Here is an 18,781-nt window from a genome sequence, read left to right on the forward strand (position 1 = left end):
TTTTGTACGAAGATGATGTGGGTGGTCTTCAAATCCAAGCAAAGGAAGAAGAGTGGGTTAATACAAAGCCCTTGCCTCGATCCTTTGCTGTTAAAATAAGTGACTCTCTACTAGCCAAACATTGCAACACATGTTTCTTTGGAAATTAGAATTATGTTGCAGAAGTAAAATACATAATTGAATTATTTTTGTAAATGGAAGATGTGGAGTAATTTCATATATCGTAGCCCAAAGCACAACGTGTTGTATGGAGGATGTAAACTGAGGAGGTTGTTGACTGCGTTCTTTATGTTTATGTCGGACGAAGCTAAATTCGTGATCCTCAGGGATTGATTGATGAGAAGCACCCCCGCTTGTATAAAGGAAATACATTCAAAGAACATAGGGCTTACTTCACGAACGTTGGCCCAAGTTTGGGTGGAAGTGATGCTTATTTCTGAACATAGTGTGTTGAAAATAGCAACAAGAAATGTTATAAATAGCATTGCTATAGATAATATTTCAGGTACCAGTGTGGAAAATAGCAACAAGGAATGAAAAAATAGAAATGCTAAAAATAGCATTGCTATAAATAGCATTTCGGGATAGATTCCAATTTTAATTAGTCCCTAAATTAAAATTGAGAATTAAAATTCGAATTTGATCTTAGCAGTTGTTTGTAAAATAATTAATTAATTCATCTTGAGTTAATTAGTTGGAGAAAATGAAACATGAAGTCTTTGTGAATACATGCAATAGTTATCCCTTTGATTGAGGAAGTTATCCCTTAGGATGAGTTGTATTTGAGTTGTAATTAGTTAGCTCAGTTAACTGAGTTAAGTCGAGTTAAATTAGTTCCAAACAGTTGGAGAAACTAATTGTGAGTTCAGTCAGTTAATGCATGCATGCATGCAACTAGTGTTCCCTAGATAACTGAATATTCTCGCATAAATAACCAATGCATGTCAATTTAGAGAAAGACCCAGATGAGATTAAAGAAAGCGATAGCGTACTATTAGTTGGAGGAATTTTCTTATAAAGGAAACTCCTCCATGCAGAAGGAATTATCTCCTTCAGGATTGCGCAGTTATTTCAAAGGTCAGTGTTGTGTGTGAGAGGATTATTCACATAGGTTGCAGCTAGAGGACCCAGGAGAAACTGCGCAAGGAAATAGGAGGCTTCGAGGACTGAAGGAAGGCATATTTGTTGTCTATTTTGTCTATGAGCAGTAGTGAAGGATTGTACTGAGAGTTGGATAGCTTGTGAGCTAAAGCTTTGTGTAATCCTGAGATATTTTCATTTGTATGATCATACATAGAGCAGGGTTTTTAGCTGAGGCTTTCCCCTGAGTATTTTCTATGTTTCATGTGTATTGATTCTTCTTCTGGTTATATGCGTTCTACTTGATCTTGCTCAAATCTATTAAGCTTCCACAAGTTTGATTGTAGAAGTAGATTAAAGTATTTTTCTTTAGTATATTGCATTATCAGGTTAATCTACAGTGAGAATTTCTACTGGTATTAGAGCTGAGTTTATCAGAGCAGTGAACAGTATACAAAAAATAGAATTCAAAGTTAAAAATAAAAATAAAAAATGGGTTGCGAGTTTGCAGAGAAGATCTAAATTTTTTTGAAGCAACAACACTTGAGAGAAGTGTTGCATGCAGAACATTACAAAGGTTCGTGATTGGGTTCAAGTTGAATGTCTTCCTTGTTGAGAGGGAGTGTTGAAAATACCAACAAGAAATGCTATAAATAGCATTGCTATAGATAGAATTTCAGGTACCAATGTGGAAAATAGCAACAAGGAATGAAAAAATAGAAATGCTAAAAATAGCATTGCTATAAATAGCATTTCGAGATAGATTCCAATTTTAATTAGTCCCTAAATTAAAATTGAGAATTAAATTCGAATTTGATCTTAGCAGTTGTTTGTAAAATAATGAATTAATTCATCTTGAGTTAATTAGTTGGAGAAAATGAAACATCAAGTCTTTTTGAAGACATGCAACAGTTATCCCTTTGATTGAGGAATTTATCCCTTAATTAAGGAGATAAGGATGAGTTGTATTTGAGTTGTAATTAGTTAACTCGGTTAACTGAGTTAAGTCCAGTTAAATTAGTTCCAAACAGTTGGAGGAAATAATTGTGAGTTCAGTCAGTTAAAGCATGCATGCATGCAACTAGTGTTCTCCAGATAACTGAATATTCTCTCATAAATAACCAATGCATGTCAGTTCAGAGAAAGACACAGTTGAGATCAAAGGAAGGGACAATGTACTATCACTTGGAGGAATTTTCCAATAAAGGAAACTCATCCATGCAGAAGGAATTATCTCCTTCAGGATTGCGCAGTTATTTCAGAGGTCAGTGTTGTGTGTGAGAGGATTATTCACACAGGTTGCAGCTAGAGGACCCAGAAGAAACTACGCAAGGAAATAGTAGGCTTGGAGGATTGAACGAAGGCATGTGTTTTGTCCATTATGTCTATGAGTAGTAGTGAGGGATTGTATTGAGAGCTGGATAGCTTGTGAGCTAAAGCTTTGTGTAATCCTGAGATATTTCCACTTGTATTATAATATAGATAGTGGGGTTTTTAGCTGAGGCTTTCCTGTGCGTATTTTTTGTGTTTCATGTGTATTGATTCTTCTTCTAGTTATATGTGTTCTACTTGATCTCCATAACATCTGCACTTTTTTCAGAAGTTATGTTTTCTATATTGCACTCATCTCTACACCCTCCATCCTCCGATCCGGGCTCTATCCCCTCTATTCCATGTTCCATTGCCCCTCTCCCACCCACTTTCTCCACCACTCCCTCCTCTCTCAGGATGGCATCCTCTCACCCCAACCCTTCTTCCTCCCATACTGGTTCAGGATCGCACCCATACCACCTTCGACCTCGAGTCCGACCAAAACTTTTCGGTTTGGGACCATCCCCTGGACAGGCTTCTAAACATAAACCATCTAGGGGCCGTCCATCCAAAATCAAATCAGCCATTCAGACTATTGTGGCAGATGTAGCACAAGGACGACAATGCACTATTGAGAGGGCGCTTAGAGCAATTGAGCCCTTTGCCCTTGGTTCCCCATGATTTGGCTCTCCTACAATTGCAGGGGATTAGCCAACCCCAAAAAGCGTTTGGCTCTCAAAAGGCTGACTCGGGAATCCAGATGTGACATCCTCTTCCTACAGGAGACTCTATGCTCTTCGGACATCTCTGTGAGAACTCTACAAACCATCCTGTCGGGTTGGACTTTTCAAGGCATGGATGCAAATGGCAGATCAGGTGGCCTAGCTATTGGCATAAACCCCAGGACTGTCAAGATCATATCAACCTGGGGTGGATGGGGCTTTATTGGTATGGATATCTTCATGGGAGAACTTGGGCTAACATTAAAAGTCATCAACATTTATGCCCCAAATCAGAACAGACTGGCCTTTTGGCACAATCTATTAGAAAATAATCTTGTCACAAATTCTACCATTATGGGCGGAGATTTAAACTTCTCCTTGGGGGTGGGGGAATCCTGGGGACATCATGCTCAATTGGACCCTATCTCGGAGCAGATGAGTATGTTACTGGACTCTCACAAGCTTGTTGATATCCCCATGAACAAGAAGGTCCCCACTTGGCATAACAAGAGAACGGGGGAAGCTACTTTGGGTCAGAGATTGGACAGATTCCTTATACATGAAGACCTCATCCATAAACTACCCCTGTACAGACAATGGGTAGGCATGGGCGGTTTATCCGATCATCTACCCATTTTACTACAAGTCAGTGGAACTACTAAGAAACCCCGCTCCCCCTTCAAATTCTTTGCTGGCCATTTGCATGATCCCGATTTCATCAATATGGTTACAGACTTCTGGAGATCGCAACCCCCACTGAGGGAGCAGAGGAAGGCGGCTGACTTCTGCGATAGACTCAAAGTTCTAAAGAAGAAGACTGAGGATTGGGCTAAGAGGAAGAGATTGAGAGATGATCAGCTCCTCTCGGATATTGAGGTACAGATAGCACAGTTTATGGATGAAAGGGGGACTGGCTTCCAATCGGCGGATTCAAAATCTCTTCTGAACAATTTGGAGAAGCAAAAAATCAAGTTGTTACAAGACAAGGAAGAGCAGTGGAGGTTAAAAAGCAGAGCCATTTGGCTGAAAGCGGGAGATAGCAATACTAAGTTCTTCCACAACCTTGCAAATGGCAGAAAGGCCTCCAATACTATCTGGCAGCTGCCTAGTGAACCGGAAGGATGGGCATCCACGCACCAACAACTAGCCAGATTGGGTATATCACACTTTAAAAGGCAATTTACTGCCCCGACTGCCATAAATCTCCCTGAAATTATCAACCTGGCAGGACAATTTCCAAGATTTGTTGAGCAGGAGGATATCGAGGATCTGATCCAACCGGTCACCATGGAGGAACTGGAAGGAACATTAAAGTGGTTCAAGAAAGATAAGAGTCCGGGTCTGGATGGTTGGCCTGTGGAGTTCTATCTGGCCTTCCTGGAGTTGTTGGGGGAGGATCTACTGGCAGTCATAGAAGAAAGTAGAATTACCGGACATATACACCCCCCTATGAACTTCACCTACATTCCCTTGATCCCTAAAAATGACTCTCCATCTTCTTTCAATGACTTCTGACCAATTTCCCTTTACAACTGCCTATACAAAATTATCTCCAAAATCATTGCTAACAACATCAAGCCCATTCTATCTTCCCACATCTCTCAGGAGCAATTCGCTTTCCTCCATCACTGCCACATTCAGGAAGCCATTGGCACTGCCCAGGAATCCCTACACTCTATCAAGCACAAAAACCTCAAGGGCATCTCCCTCAAGATAGATTTAGCAAAGGAATTTGACAAAGTTATTTGGCTTTATCTGAAAATGATCCTCACTCATCTGGGCTTCCTCCCTATTCTCATATCCTGGATCATGGGTTGTATCTCAACTGTTTCCTTTGCTATACTTATCAATGGATCGGCCTCATCATCTTTAAATATCGACAGAGGGATCAGGCAGGGCTTCCCGTTATCCCCTCTCCTCTTCTTGCTTGTTATGGAAGGTCTGAGCAGACTTATTGCATCCACCAAAAGAAGTGGGGGAATTAGTGGCCTGAAATCATGGAGCATTTTTATCTAACTCATCTACTTTTTGTTGATGACATAATGATTTTCTTAACCGGGAGTGTCTGGGATACTACCTCGCTCAATGAGATACTGCACCTATTCTGCAGTGCTACAGGAATGGAAATAAACCGGGGAAAATTCACTATATCCCTATCGGTTTGTACTCTACAGGAATCACAGTTCGCCTTGCAGAAATTTTCTTTCCAAGAAACTGATCTAATGGAAGGAATCAAATACTTGGGCTTCGGGCTTAACCTAATGGATACAAGATTGAAAACAGGACCTGGCTCATCACAAAGATAGAAAAGAGAATCAGCTGTTGGCATCACAGGCTCCTTTCAAAAGCGGGTAGACTCACCCTCATTAAATCTGTCCTTGAAGCCACCCCGGTATACTGGATGTCTCTTGCCTGGATACCCAGGGGTATACTTCACAGAATTCAACAAATTTTCTGTAGATTCCTCTGGAAGGGCAAGAAGGAGGGAAAGACTTTTGCCTGGGTAAAATGGACCAAGATTGCTACTCCTAAGAAGTGGGGAGGGTGGGGACTAAAAACTCTCCCGGCCTTTGCACAAGCCTTGGCTGCAAAACAAGGATGGCTTTTATTGAAACAGAACAGTCTATGGGCAGATGTCATACATCACAAATATATTTGGCCATTGACAATCACTGACTAGATCCGAAGGCCGAATTGGAATAAACAGGGCATCTCTGGGATATGGAGGGCTATTCTAAATGCTATGCCCATAATAAAAGATAGCCTGTTATGGAAAATTGGCAATGGCTCTTCTGTCCACATTGGTATTGACCCATGGCCGGGATGCGGAAACTCCCACAGATTACCAGATGGTCTGGTACTCTATTTAAATAACAGAGGCATAAAATTTCTTTCACAGATTGGCGACCAGCAGAATTCCACAATCTTTTCACAGGCCTGGTTAAATGAACAACACTGGAACATACCTTTTGAGTGGAATGATGATTGGAAGCGATATATACAGGCCCTAACTGAGACCCATATTAGATTAAGGGCAGACGAGGATGAACTCATATGGGCTCTAGCAAAATCTGGTCAATATTCGCCGAAGATGGGCTATGATAAAATCATTGCAGACAGAAAACCTGAGAACCTCAAAAGCTGGTGGGTCTCTCTATGGAAACTAAATGCTCCTCCAAGAACCAGGTTGCTGATGTGGAACATCTTAGAGAACAAAGTCCCCATTGGTTCTTTTAAAAAAAGGGCTTTCTCGGGACCCTCCCGATGTGTAATGTGCCTGCATGATGAACAAACGACACAACATCTATTCCTCTCATGTCCGACTACTAGGAATATCTGGTCACAGGTCATTCAATCTCTAAATTTAAATGCGGACTGGCATGGGGTGGATATAAACTCAGCATGGGATCAGTGGTGGACCACAGTGGTGGCGGAAAAGCCTAGGAACCTCCCCCTTCTAGTTTCTTAGTATAAATGGGTCAAGAGGAACACTATCATTTTTTGGAACAGAACAGTAAATTGGAACCTCCTCCACCCTATTATCTGTGCAGCATACTCAGATCTGCCAAACGAGATCAATCTTAATCAGCCCAAAAACATTTGATAGGAGCAGATAAATAAAGATATGTCGTGGGCCTTTTTTGATGGGGCCGCCCAACAGCACGGCTGTGGTGGCGGCATCCTCTTGCACTTATCTGATTCGCATTGCTATCTGATTAGCATGGGGCTTGGTCCCAGAACAAACAATCATGCAGAATTGATATCTCTACGTCACCTTTTATATTTTGCTATCATGAAAAACTGTGGGCAATTGCAAATATTTGGCGATTCAAAGACTGTGATTGATTGGTGTAACAACATGTCTGTTTGTCATTCTTACTCATTGAAACATATCTTGGAAGAAATTGTTTTTTTCAAAACATTTTTTTACCAGATATTTGTTTCTCATATCTACAGCGAAAGAAATGGAACTGCTGACCAACTTTCGAAAGAAGCGACGAATCGTCCTCTAGGTGAGTGGATGATCGAGGAAATTTCTCCAGCAGGGACATGCCGATATTTTCACAGGCCATATATAGATGGGGCTCTCCAGTGAGGTAGTGGCCTCTATATCAGATTGAGGATGTTCACAACTTTTTAATTATACAGTGTATATATTTCAGTATATGCTAGTAAATAGGAACTCTTTATGTACAGACGCACTACTTCTAAAATTTTCTTGAAGGTCTCAGCACCTAAAAACTGTACACCCTTTGGGGTTAATACTGCAACTAATTTTGATAGTGGATGTGTGCCACATTACAGCATATGCCTTCGGGCATCAACAGCATGTAATTTCTTATTAATAGAAATTATGAATTTTCTTTCTCCGGAAAAAAATGTGTTCTACTTGATCTTGGTCAAAGCTATTAAGCTTCGGAAAGTTTGATTGTAGAAGTAGATTAAAGTATTTTTCTTTAGTATATTGCATTATCAGGTTAATCTACAGTGAAAATTTTTACATAGTGGACTTTGAGCAATATTCAATGTTCAAAAAATGCCACTATAGTATATGATTATCATTGCATTATGTTTGAGGTGCAAATATTTTTTTTAAGATTTCTATTTTAAAGGAGGCTTACATTTCTTTGGATCTTTCTCTGTGTTTGATAGATTCAGAAGTTAAGATATCTACACTAATATCATTATTATTACAAAGGATGTTTTTGACATTACTTTTCTTGGTTTTCTTATACTAAAAGTCATTTCTTATCTACAATTTTTTTTTAATACATTGATTATCCATATGGTTAATAATTGATGTAATAGGTTGATACTCTTCTATTTCTACATTATTTTGTTTATTACTCCCTACACTGCTAAAGATTATAATTCCTGATACTAATCAAACAATAAAGTCTTTCTAATTAGAATAACGAAAATTGTATATTAATTTGATTTTTAAAATAAAATAAAAAAATTATTATTTTCTAAATTTGTAAATTACATTATAATAACATATTTATTAAATTAAAAATTTAATTTCAATATAAATATTAAAATTATTATTGATAAACATATAATTGAAATAAATAAATTATAATATCCTAAATAATTTTTAAAAATTATGCATCCATCGTATATATATATACTAGCCTTAAATAACTTTTAAAGTTATGTGCTGAATAACTTTTAAAATTATTTACAAAATTTACTCACTTATAACTTTATCTATATGAAAATATTTAAAAGTATTTACACTAACCCCTAACTTTATCTATGTGAGAATATTAAAAATTATTTACACTAACCCCTAATTTCATTTATATATTCTCTCAAAATATTAATTTTGTGCAATGCTTCATAACATTCATATATCATTTCTCATCTTCTTCATCTATATCTCTAAATAACTTTTAAAATTATTTACGCTGGCCTTAACCTTAACCTTATCTATGTGCATTCTCACAATATTAGTTATATGCAATGCTTCATAAGTTTCATACATCATTTCACAACCTCTTCATCTATATTTATAGCTTTAAATCATTTTTAAAGTTATATGCTAAATAACTTTTAAAAATATTTACACTAGCCTCTCACTTTATCTATGTACATTTTCACAATATTAGTTTTATGGAGATGCTTTATAGTTTTCATGTATCGTTTCACATTCTCTTTATCTATATCTCTAAGTTTAAATAACTTTTAAAATTGTGTTAAATAATTTTTAAAAATATTTACACGAGCCCTTAAATTTGTCTATATGCATTTTTACAATATTAATTTTGTTCAATACATCATAGCTTTCATATATCATTTCACAACCTCTTCATTTATATTTCAACCTAATATATCTATTAACATTTAAATTAATAAAACTTATTAAATATAAAAAAAAGAAAAATTAAAAATTTAAGTAAATTAAAAAAAGAATTAACCAACGTAACTCAAATAAAACTTATCATAATCAAATTAACCGACACAAATCAAATTAAAATTATCATAATCTTCTCTAAACCCCTCAAGCTAATACTTATATTTAAACCCCTTACCCTACTTTAGTAATGTAAGTTATTTCTATTTATTCGAGTAGTTACGGGACATTGCTAAGTGTAAATGAAACAAAATAATAAACAATGCTATGCCATATACATCAAAGTCTATGTGCCTTAAAAAATCAAATTATCTGTTTAATTCTTACGTGGCTTCAAAGTTTGTTGTACCTTAATAAATCAAAGAATATTTGATGACAAACTGGATGCTACACGGATGTTGCTGCATGATGCCAAGTGTCTCAATAAGCTCATTCATGTTCATCTTGTGATCACATGAAAGGATTCGTCATCATTAACTATTTATTATATAATTATTAATTATTTGTTTTTTATTATTTATTATATATTTGTATTTATTATGATTGATTTTTACTATTATATATTTGTATTTTATTATGGTTGATTTTGGAGTCGTCTATCGAGGAGGAGGAATCCCTGGACGACCAAAAGTGGTTGGAATCCGGCAAAAAAAATTTCAAAAAATCTTGTAGAGGCAGTGTTTGAATCGTGTTTTTGATGGTGGAAATGGATTCAGCACCATCAAAAACATCTAGAACACCTAAAATTTTGAAGTTTAACAACTATAACTTGGATTTACAAAAATCCTTGCCGGATTTTCTCTAAATATGACCGGAATTTCCATAACTTTCCAAGCAATTCCTCTGGCTAGTTAGACTACAGCAAAGTGAGTAAGAAATTGACTTTGATTTTGCTATAGAATATTAATATATATTTGAAACGTGTAGTTGAATTACTTTGACTTTTTTATTTTTCATATATACATATATATACTTTTTCAATTTTGGTAGATATTTTGGAGAGAAATTTTCCGTAAATTTTCTAATTTATATTCGAGTAATATTTAAATTTTTTTTTCAAAACATTAAATTTAATCATATATTTAAAAACATATTTTAAATAATCCAAAATTTACGATTTAATAAAAATAAAATTTAAATTTAAAATAAAAATAAAACATCAAATAAATTATACTTATTTGAAATAAAATTATAAAAATAGTATTTACATTTATCCCAAAAAAAAAAATTGAGTTGTCAAAAGACATGTATCCAAAGTCAACAGTGCATACCAACTAAAGATAACAAAAAAAATAATGATTGTTACAAGAATGTGAAAAGAAATTATGACAGCTCTACTTTCATTTCCTCAATGTAGAAACCACCTAGAGAAATGGAGAAGCTTGGTTCATGAACGTAAATTTGGTAGGTGATATGGTGTAAAGTTTTTTTTTACCATTTCAAAATTACACTGACGTAAAATATGAACCATGCTACAAGTCATTCATTATATTTCATTACAACATCAGGAGAAAAGTAGAGAATGAATCTAGGGAGAAAAGTAGAGAATGAATCTAGGGGAGGGAATTCTAATTATTCTTTTAAACTACCTAAAATAAATTTAATTAATATAATAATAAATATTTTTTTATAATAAATAATAAATGTTATTTACCATAAATATCATCAATGCATAAAACAAATATTCTCTTAATTTTTATATTTAAATATTTTTTATTAAATTATAAATTTATTTAATCAATATTTTCAAAAAAATATATAATTATTATAGACGAAATATTTTATATGAAAAGTTTGAATACATGAAAATGAGTCATCTTTTATATATATATATAGATAGATAGATAGATAGATAGATAATTTTAAAGTATACAAAATGTTTTATATGAAATATAGTATTCAAACATTTCCTATAAAATATTTTGTCTACTTTAAAATTAAAATTATATAATTATAATTATATATATATATATATATATATATATTAAATTTTAAAATAGACAGTGTTTTATATGAAAAGTTTGAATACATGAAAATAATTCATCTTATACGAAATTGTAAGATATATATATATATATATATATATATATATATATATATATATATATATATATATATATTGAATTTTAAAGTAGACAAAATATTTGAATACTATACAAAATTGCAGTATATATATATATATATATATATATATATATATATAATTGTAAAGTAGACAAAATATTTTATATGAAAAGTTTGGATAGTCTACAAAATTGTTATATATATATATATATATATATATATATATATATATATTAAAGTAAACAAAATATTTTATATAAAAAGTTTGAATACATGAAAACGATTCATCTTATACAAAATTGTTATATATATATATCAAAGTAGACAAAATATTTTATATGAAAAGTTTGAATACATGAAAATGATTCATCTCGTACAAAATTGTAATATATATCTATATCTATATATATATATATATATATATATATATATATTTAAAGTAGACAAAATAATTTTATATGAAAAGTTTGAATACATGAAAATGATTCATCTTATACAAAATTTATATATATATATATATTAAAGTAGACAAAATATTTTATATAAAAAGTTTGAATACATGAAAACGATTCATCTTATACAAAATTGTTATATATATATATATATATATATATAATTTTATATGAAAAGTTTGAATACATGAAAATGATTCATCTTATACAAAATATATATATATATATATATATATATATATATATTAAATTTTAAAGTAGACAAAATATTTTATATGAAAAGGTATGAATACTATACAAAAGTGTTCTCTCTCTCTCTCTCTCTCTCTCTCTATATATATATATATATATATATTAAAGTAGACAAAATATTTTATATGAAAAGGCTGAATACATGAAAATGATTCTTGTTATAAAATTTGAGAAGAAATCATAATTCCAATAAGCTAGGTTGGTAATGATGTAACGCTCACATGTATTTAGATTTGTGGTCACATTTCATGTTTTATTTTTTATCAACAAAACAATAAATCATTTATTGCTCCTATGGCGAAGATAACTATTACAATTTAATATAACTAATGTGTAAAAATTACTAAGGAGATGACAAGTATGCAATTTAAATATAACAAAATGATTTTTAAATCAAATATATGGTAATACTTCTATTGCAAATATTTTTAAAAGACTTTATGATTTATGTTTACATGTAATTATTAAGGTTATAAATATTTGCTATGAGTGATGATTACATTTAAATACAAAGAGTAAATATTTATGGGTAATATAAATAAAATATTTTTTTTGTTTAGAAATATTATGAGAATCAACATGTGAGTAGGCATGTTATTTTGTTTTCAAATAATTGTTTAAGTGGTTTGAGTTTTAGGTAGTGGACAAGTAAATGTAGCAGTTGTTATAGTTATAATTTTTCATGATTTTCCAAAATTTTAGGAGGAATAGTATGAAAAAGGAGGAAGCTGACACTAGAAATTAAGATGTTACTAGAGTCTATGAGGGGAAGAACGAATAATATCATTAGATAATGATAAGTTATTAGAAGTAACGAAGCCTAACGCTCAAGGGGGATTTTTGTGGTTGAAATTTGTTGGTTAGGAGGAATGCCCTGGTTCCTACAGTGTTTCACAGTGTTCATATTATCTAGATAAGTAAAAACCTTTACTGAAGTAGTATTGTTATCACTGAAATTTAGTATGATATTGTTTGCATCAAGAATGAATGATGAATAGAATATATAGAGAATAGAGGAAGGAAATAGATTCGGTATGTGATATTAAACATTTAATAATTCTCATTAATGTATGTAGCTTTTGACCTTAAATCAAATACGTAAACATGTACTATCTTCATAACAAACATAGTAAAAAAGTGAGTATCAGTTATTATGGGGAATAGAGCATAGTCAAGAATATATATAGTCTTTATGAATGGTAGAAATAATATCAGTGATTTGTTTTCCTACAAATTATCATATATTCTTATAGAAAGATCTAAGTTGGTTTAATGCTTTTGTAAGCTAGAATGGAGGTATAATCTCCATATCAATTTTTAAGTACAAGCAATGCCCATTTGATATGGAAACCACTCTCCGAAGTTAGTTATAGAATTTGTTTACTTACATATTCTAAAACTACCCTCTATACAAATTTGCAGAGAAAGACTTTATGTTTGGGTTTTGGCCAAGAGCTTAAAGGATGAATTATCAAAGGAAACAAAGACACTAAGGGGTACAAGGAGTATCTATTATCAAACGTAAATTATTGAGTTAACTAAAAGAAAACAATCATGTATACACTGGTTGAAAAGAACGTTGAAATATCCATAGAATCATAAATATTTACAAATACTACATGCATATTTATAAAGGAAATGTACTCAAAAGTTTGTTTAATATATATTTAAACAAACCAAAAATTTTGTGTTTGGAAACCCCAATCATATATTAATAAGTATAGATTACTTTAGTGTTTTAATACTCCAAAATGAGTTTCTTAGGCATACTCTGGATTCAAACTAAGTAAATTATTTTGGGACAAATAATGAAACTATGAAAATCAAACCCTTAAGCTAACAATATAACTCAAGACTGAGTATACATATGAAATCCCTATACAATAAAATCTTTACAGAGGTGGCATGTCCAACTTCAGATTGGTGTTATCCTTTGTATTATGTAAATACATGTAAAAGAGAAAGTGGTGTTAAGAGGAAATATTACCTAAAGAGATAAAGTCAAGGTGTATCGACCTGTACATCATCTTAATGTGATGGAGCCTCCTTTCTCATCGACTTACCATATCCCAGATGATGTCTATTTGCTGGAGCAATTGACGAATATGGGATTCCTCAATAATCAAATCCCACCTCTGGTTGTCACAGAGAATCATAGTGGTATGTGATCAAACAGCTTACTGAAGAGCTTCCCCAACAAGGCAGCTTCATACGAGATCATACTCGTAGATATGCATCCGGTCTCGGTGGTGCTTATGGCAACCCACTTCTGCTTCCTGCTCATCCATTATATCGAAGCAGAATCCAAATAGAAACAAAACTAAGAATTGCTCGAGTGATCCTCCACACTACCTCCCTAATCAGCATTTGAATAATCATGTAGTTTCATATTTCCGGCAGTGTATCTCAATCCATGAGAGATTGTGCCCTGAAGACATATCAGAAGATTCTTGGAACAATCCAGTGAGGCTCATCCAAATATGAGCACCCTGTGCTAACTGCAAAACATATGTCCAAATGGAAGTTCACCAAGAAATTTCCCAAGTCTGGTCCAACAACACTACCGGATAACTTCCTTGAGGTAGTCACAGGCTTGTAGTTTATCATTTCACATCCGGAATCCAACTCCCTCTTACTTCTGAAAATGAGAGGGTCTGCAACTGTCAGAAATAGTTCATCCGCATAAGGAGCCGGTATGAGAGGTCTATCATCCACAACCTTCAGATAATGGTTTGAATCAGTTTCACTCCTTAGTGAATCTCATCTTCATCAAACAGCTATCAGTCCTCTCATACTACACCTAGGGTGTTTTGATTCAAGCCATAGAGGGCTCTCTTCCACCTGTATACATGAGATTCTCATTTATGAATCTCAACCTCCACGGGTTGTTTCAAACTGTGGGTTCTGCCACATGAGAGGAATGGTCCCCTTGTAATATTTTCCTTTGGTACATCTCAGACATGTACTTTCATGCTCTTTTTGAATTCAGGCTTCCATCTCACCATCTAACCCACAAACCTCCGGTGCTATGTGTCAATGCACATGCTCGCTAGTGTACTTCCTATAACTTAATACAAGCCTGAACTCAAAAGCATCTTTGAAAATTCTATTTTCAACCACGTACCTTTCCATCAACGAATGCCACCTTAAGAACTTCGACTTCCATTCCTAGGGTTCCTTGCTTCCATGAAGAGTCGGCCGTGTCCTTGATGAGCTGCATCTCTGCCATTCGGATGCTCCTTCGCATAAGGGTCGAACTTATAACCAAGACATTTGCCTTTCCTTCCGCCCTTAGATCTGAACTTCCCAATGAAGTGATCTTTAGGTAGGCCAACAGAAGTTCCACTGCGCCATTCTGATAATATGTTATGCTTTGACTTCACCTATGTGAATTATGAGGAATCTATTGATCCTTCTGTCTTGTCCCAACTGTCTTTGGTGATTGCTCTTTCACTCTAGCTTGGGCATTGTCTTCACCTCAACTCTGATACCATGTTAAATTTTGGTATGTTCTATGCTTAGACCAATTTATTTAAATTTTCACAGTTAGCAATCACATCAGTATTAAAGTAAACTGTAGATAGAACATAAATATAAATCATAGAAGACAATCCAAGACAAGAGGACATAAGATGTGGTGCGATCAAGGGAAAAACCTCACAATGTGTGGGGAAACCCTTTGATCAAATCTTCTTTTATCTTCAAAGTTCAACAAAGAGAGAGAGAGAGAGAGAGAGAGAGAGAGAGAGAGAGAGAGAGAGAGAGAGAGAGAGAGAGAGAGAGAGTACATTTACAACAGAAGTCAACATTTTGACTTGTCTAGATCTAAGCAAAGATCATCTCCTATAACAATGAGATCAGTTGAAGACATTCTACTTCAACTGATACCTATCATCATGCTGCATCTGGTCCTCTAGTTGCACCACTGCATACTGCACCATGCTGCTACCCATGTCCATGATCTTATCCATCATAATGCTGCTCAAACTAATGTGCATCATCATCATGCTGCTGCCCCTGCTAATGTATCATTGTACTGCCCATGCACATGATCTCATAGTGCTGCCCACCATGCTGCTGCCTCTACCTTCTTGTTGCTTCATCATGCTGCAGCAATTTTCCTCTGTTAATATCAGCCTTAGTTGCTTGCTATGGCTTGCAGCCTAGCAAAGCAGCTAGGCTATAGTTCCACACAGTTTCATCTTAAACAATCCTTCTATTTTCATGTTGTCCCCTACAACAATACTTGAGACCTTGTTATCGGTGACTAGAACCTTCTTGTGATCAGGGCAGATAGAGGCTTCATCAAACAGTGTATAGATGAGATTATATCTTCTTCTTGACAGCAGTTAGAGCTCTATTTATAACTTCATTATATAGCATATAGAGGTAGCGTATGTCTTATTTAGGACTGCGTATGAACAGTAGCTCTTAGTACTTTTTCATAATAGTGTTACTATGTCATTCTGGACCTATGTGTGTGTGTGTGTGTGTGTGTGTGTGTATATATATGTATGTATGTATGTATGTATGTAAGTATGTATGTATGTATGTATGTATGTATGTATGTATGTATATGTCTGTATACACATCGTATTATTGTCTTCATTGCTGCGTATATAATATGCATTCTGGACTAGCGTATATATCCATGATGACTGCGATCCATAATGAATATGACCTGTATCATGCTGCGTCCCATTGACCGTGAATATATTTCTCATGAACAACATATATATATAACGTGTATAACATGAACAACATTGAATGTGTGTTAATAACTTTATGACGGCGGTTGTTCCAGGCATCACGTTGACTGTCCATGAATCTGCGTGTAATGATTCCATGTGACAATGGATCCAGGGTTATGGCATGATCGACATTCCCTATATAATCCAAACTAATCGCTTCATACCTTGGTTGTAGCATTCCATATATAACTGTGTTTCAATCTGTGGGTTCCGTATATGATTTACACTGCCAGATCCACATACATTGAGAGTGTCAACAATTCTGTGTGCCATGTCTACACCATACCCTGCGTATGAATCTTTTATGAACAACGTGTATGTTGTATAGGGTTTATAGTGTATCAGCGTATAGAGATTTTATCTTTTGATTGCGTTTAAGTGCAATCAAACAGCGTATAAGATTTCTTCATAAGCCTGCAGCTTACTATGGCTTGGGTTGAGGTTTCTTCACTGCGGTTACAACAGCTAGGGTTTCACTATGGCCACTACAGCTAGGGCTTATTACCATTACTGCAACTTCATATGGACATTCTTCTCTGTGGTAGTGGATAGACCCTTCCCCTTGGTGGAATAGAATTATTTATGACCAATGCTCCTGCGTCTTAGATCTAGGGCATTAGTTGTAAGGCCAGCATATTATTCTTGGTGTCTCACTCCTTCTCCAAAAACCCAAGACGTGGAGAGGAGGAGATCACTCAAGAATTGTGTTCAAACGACATCAAATCCTCTTCTATTTATACCAAAAACGTATAGGTTGAATATACATGACGTTTGGGCTTCTTGAGCCTACATGAGAACTGGTTGGCTTGATAATAATTACATAATCAAAATAAATTCATATCTTCATAAATACTTATCGGAATCAGATGATCTTTGAATCAATCCTACACCTCTCAACGAGAGGGATCCAATAAAAATATCAGCTTCCATAAATAAGCTGACCCACATGGAGTTTGGCCCTAGTTACCAATTTAACATCCTGTCTCTAGTTATTCTCATACCAAGGATTTGTTTTGCGACACCCAAATTCTTCATTGCAAATGATTTTGCTAATTTTCTTTTGAGCACATTTATTTCTTGCATGTTAGAACCAACAACAAGCATGTCATCTACATACAATAACAATATAATATAGCTGCCATCATTTTGCCTTTTGAGATAAACACAATGGTCAGAGTGACATCTAGTATAACCTTGTTCAAACATAAACCTGTCAAATTTTAGATACCACTACCTTGGAGCTTGTTTTAAGCCATACAAGCTCTTCTTCAACCTACACACTAGTTTCTCCTTCCCTTTTACGTCATATCGTTGTGGCTATTCCATATATATCTCTTCCTCCAAATCCCCATGGAGAAAGGTTGTCTTTACATCTAACTGCTCAAGATGCAAATCTTCAGCTGCTACTAGACTTAAAATAGTTCTAATTGAAGTCATTTTAACAACAGGAGAAAATATCTCATCAAAGTCTATACCCTTTTTTTGTGCAAAACCTTTCACCACAAGTCTAGCTTTATACCTTTTTCTACCTCCATCTTCTTCCTTCAACTTGTAAACCCATTTATTCTGCAATGTTGTTTTACCTACAGGAAACCTGACTAAGTCCCAAGTCTGGTTATGTGCTAAGGAGTCCATCTCTTCTTTCATGTCTTGCTCCCACTTCTTCCTGGTTTCTACCTGCACTGCTTCTTCATAACATTCTGATTCACCAGAATCAGTCAACAATACATAATATAATGAAGGAGAGTATCGTTCAGGGGTCTACTTATCCGGGTATATCTTCTAACACAACTTTCAAGTGTTTGAAGTGCTTGTTGCTATTGTGGTTTTTGTTTTGGCTATTGATCATTATGATTTTCAAGCACCATCACGTTTCCTGTGATAGCGTCAAGCACTATGTATTCTCTCTTTTCTTTTTCATGTTTCTTTTCCTGTAGTTGATCCTTATACAAAACCTTTTCATTGAATATGACATCTTTGCTCCCAATGATTTTGTGTTTTTCATAATCATAAAAGCGATAACCAAAACCATTAACACAATATCCAATAAAGGTACATTTATTTGATTTTGCCTCAAGCTTTGTTCTATTTTCTTTATTAATGTGGACAAAGGCTTCACAACCAGAAGTCTATAAAAAAGAGTAGTTTACCTTTTTACCTATCCATGCCTCCTCTAGAATACCACCATCCAATGAACTTGAAGGCCCTCTGTTTATTAGATAAATGCAGTATCTACAGCATCTGCCCAAAATTGTAAAGGCAATCCTGCATGCAATCTCATGCACCTTACAC

The sequence above is a fragment of the Pinus tabuliformis genome, chromosome 9 (assembly GCF_031772625.1).
Source record: "Pinus tabuliformis cultivar Carrire ecotype Pingquan chromosome 9, CPIR1, whole genome shotgun sequence".
In the NCBI taxonomy this organism is placed as follows: Eukaryota; Viridiplantae; Streptophyta; class Pinopsida; order Pinales; family Pinaceae; genus Pinus; species Pinus tabuliformis.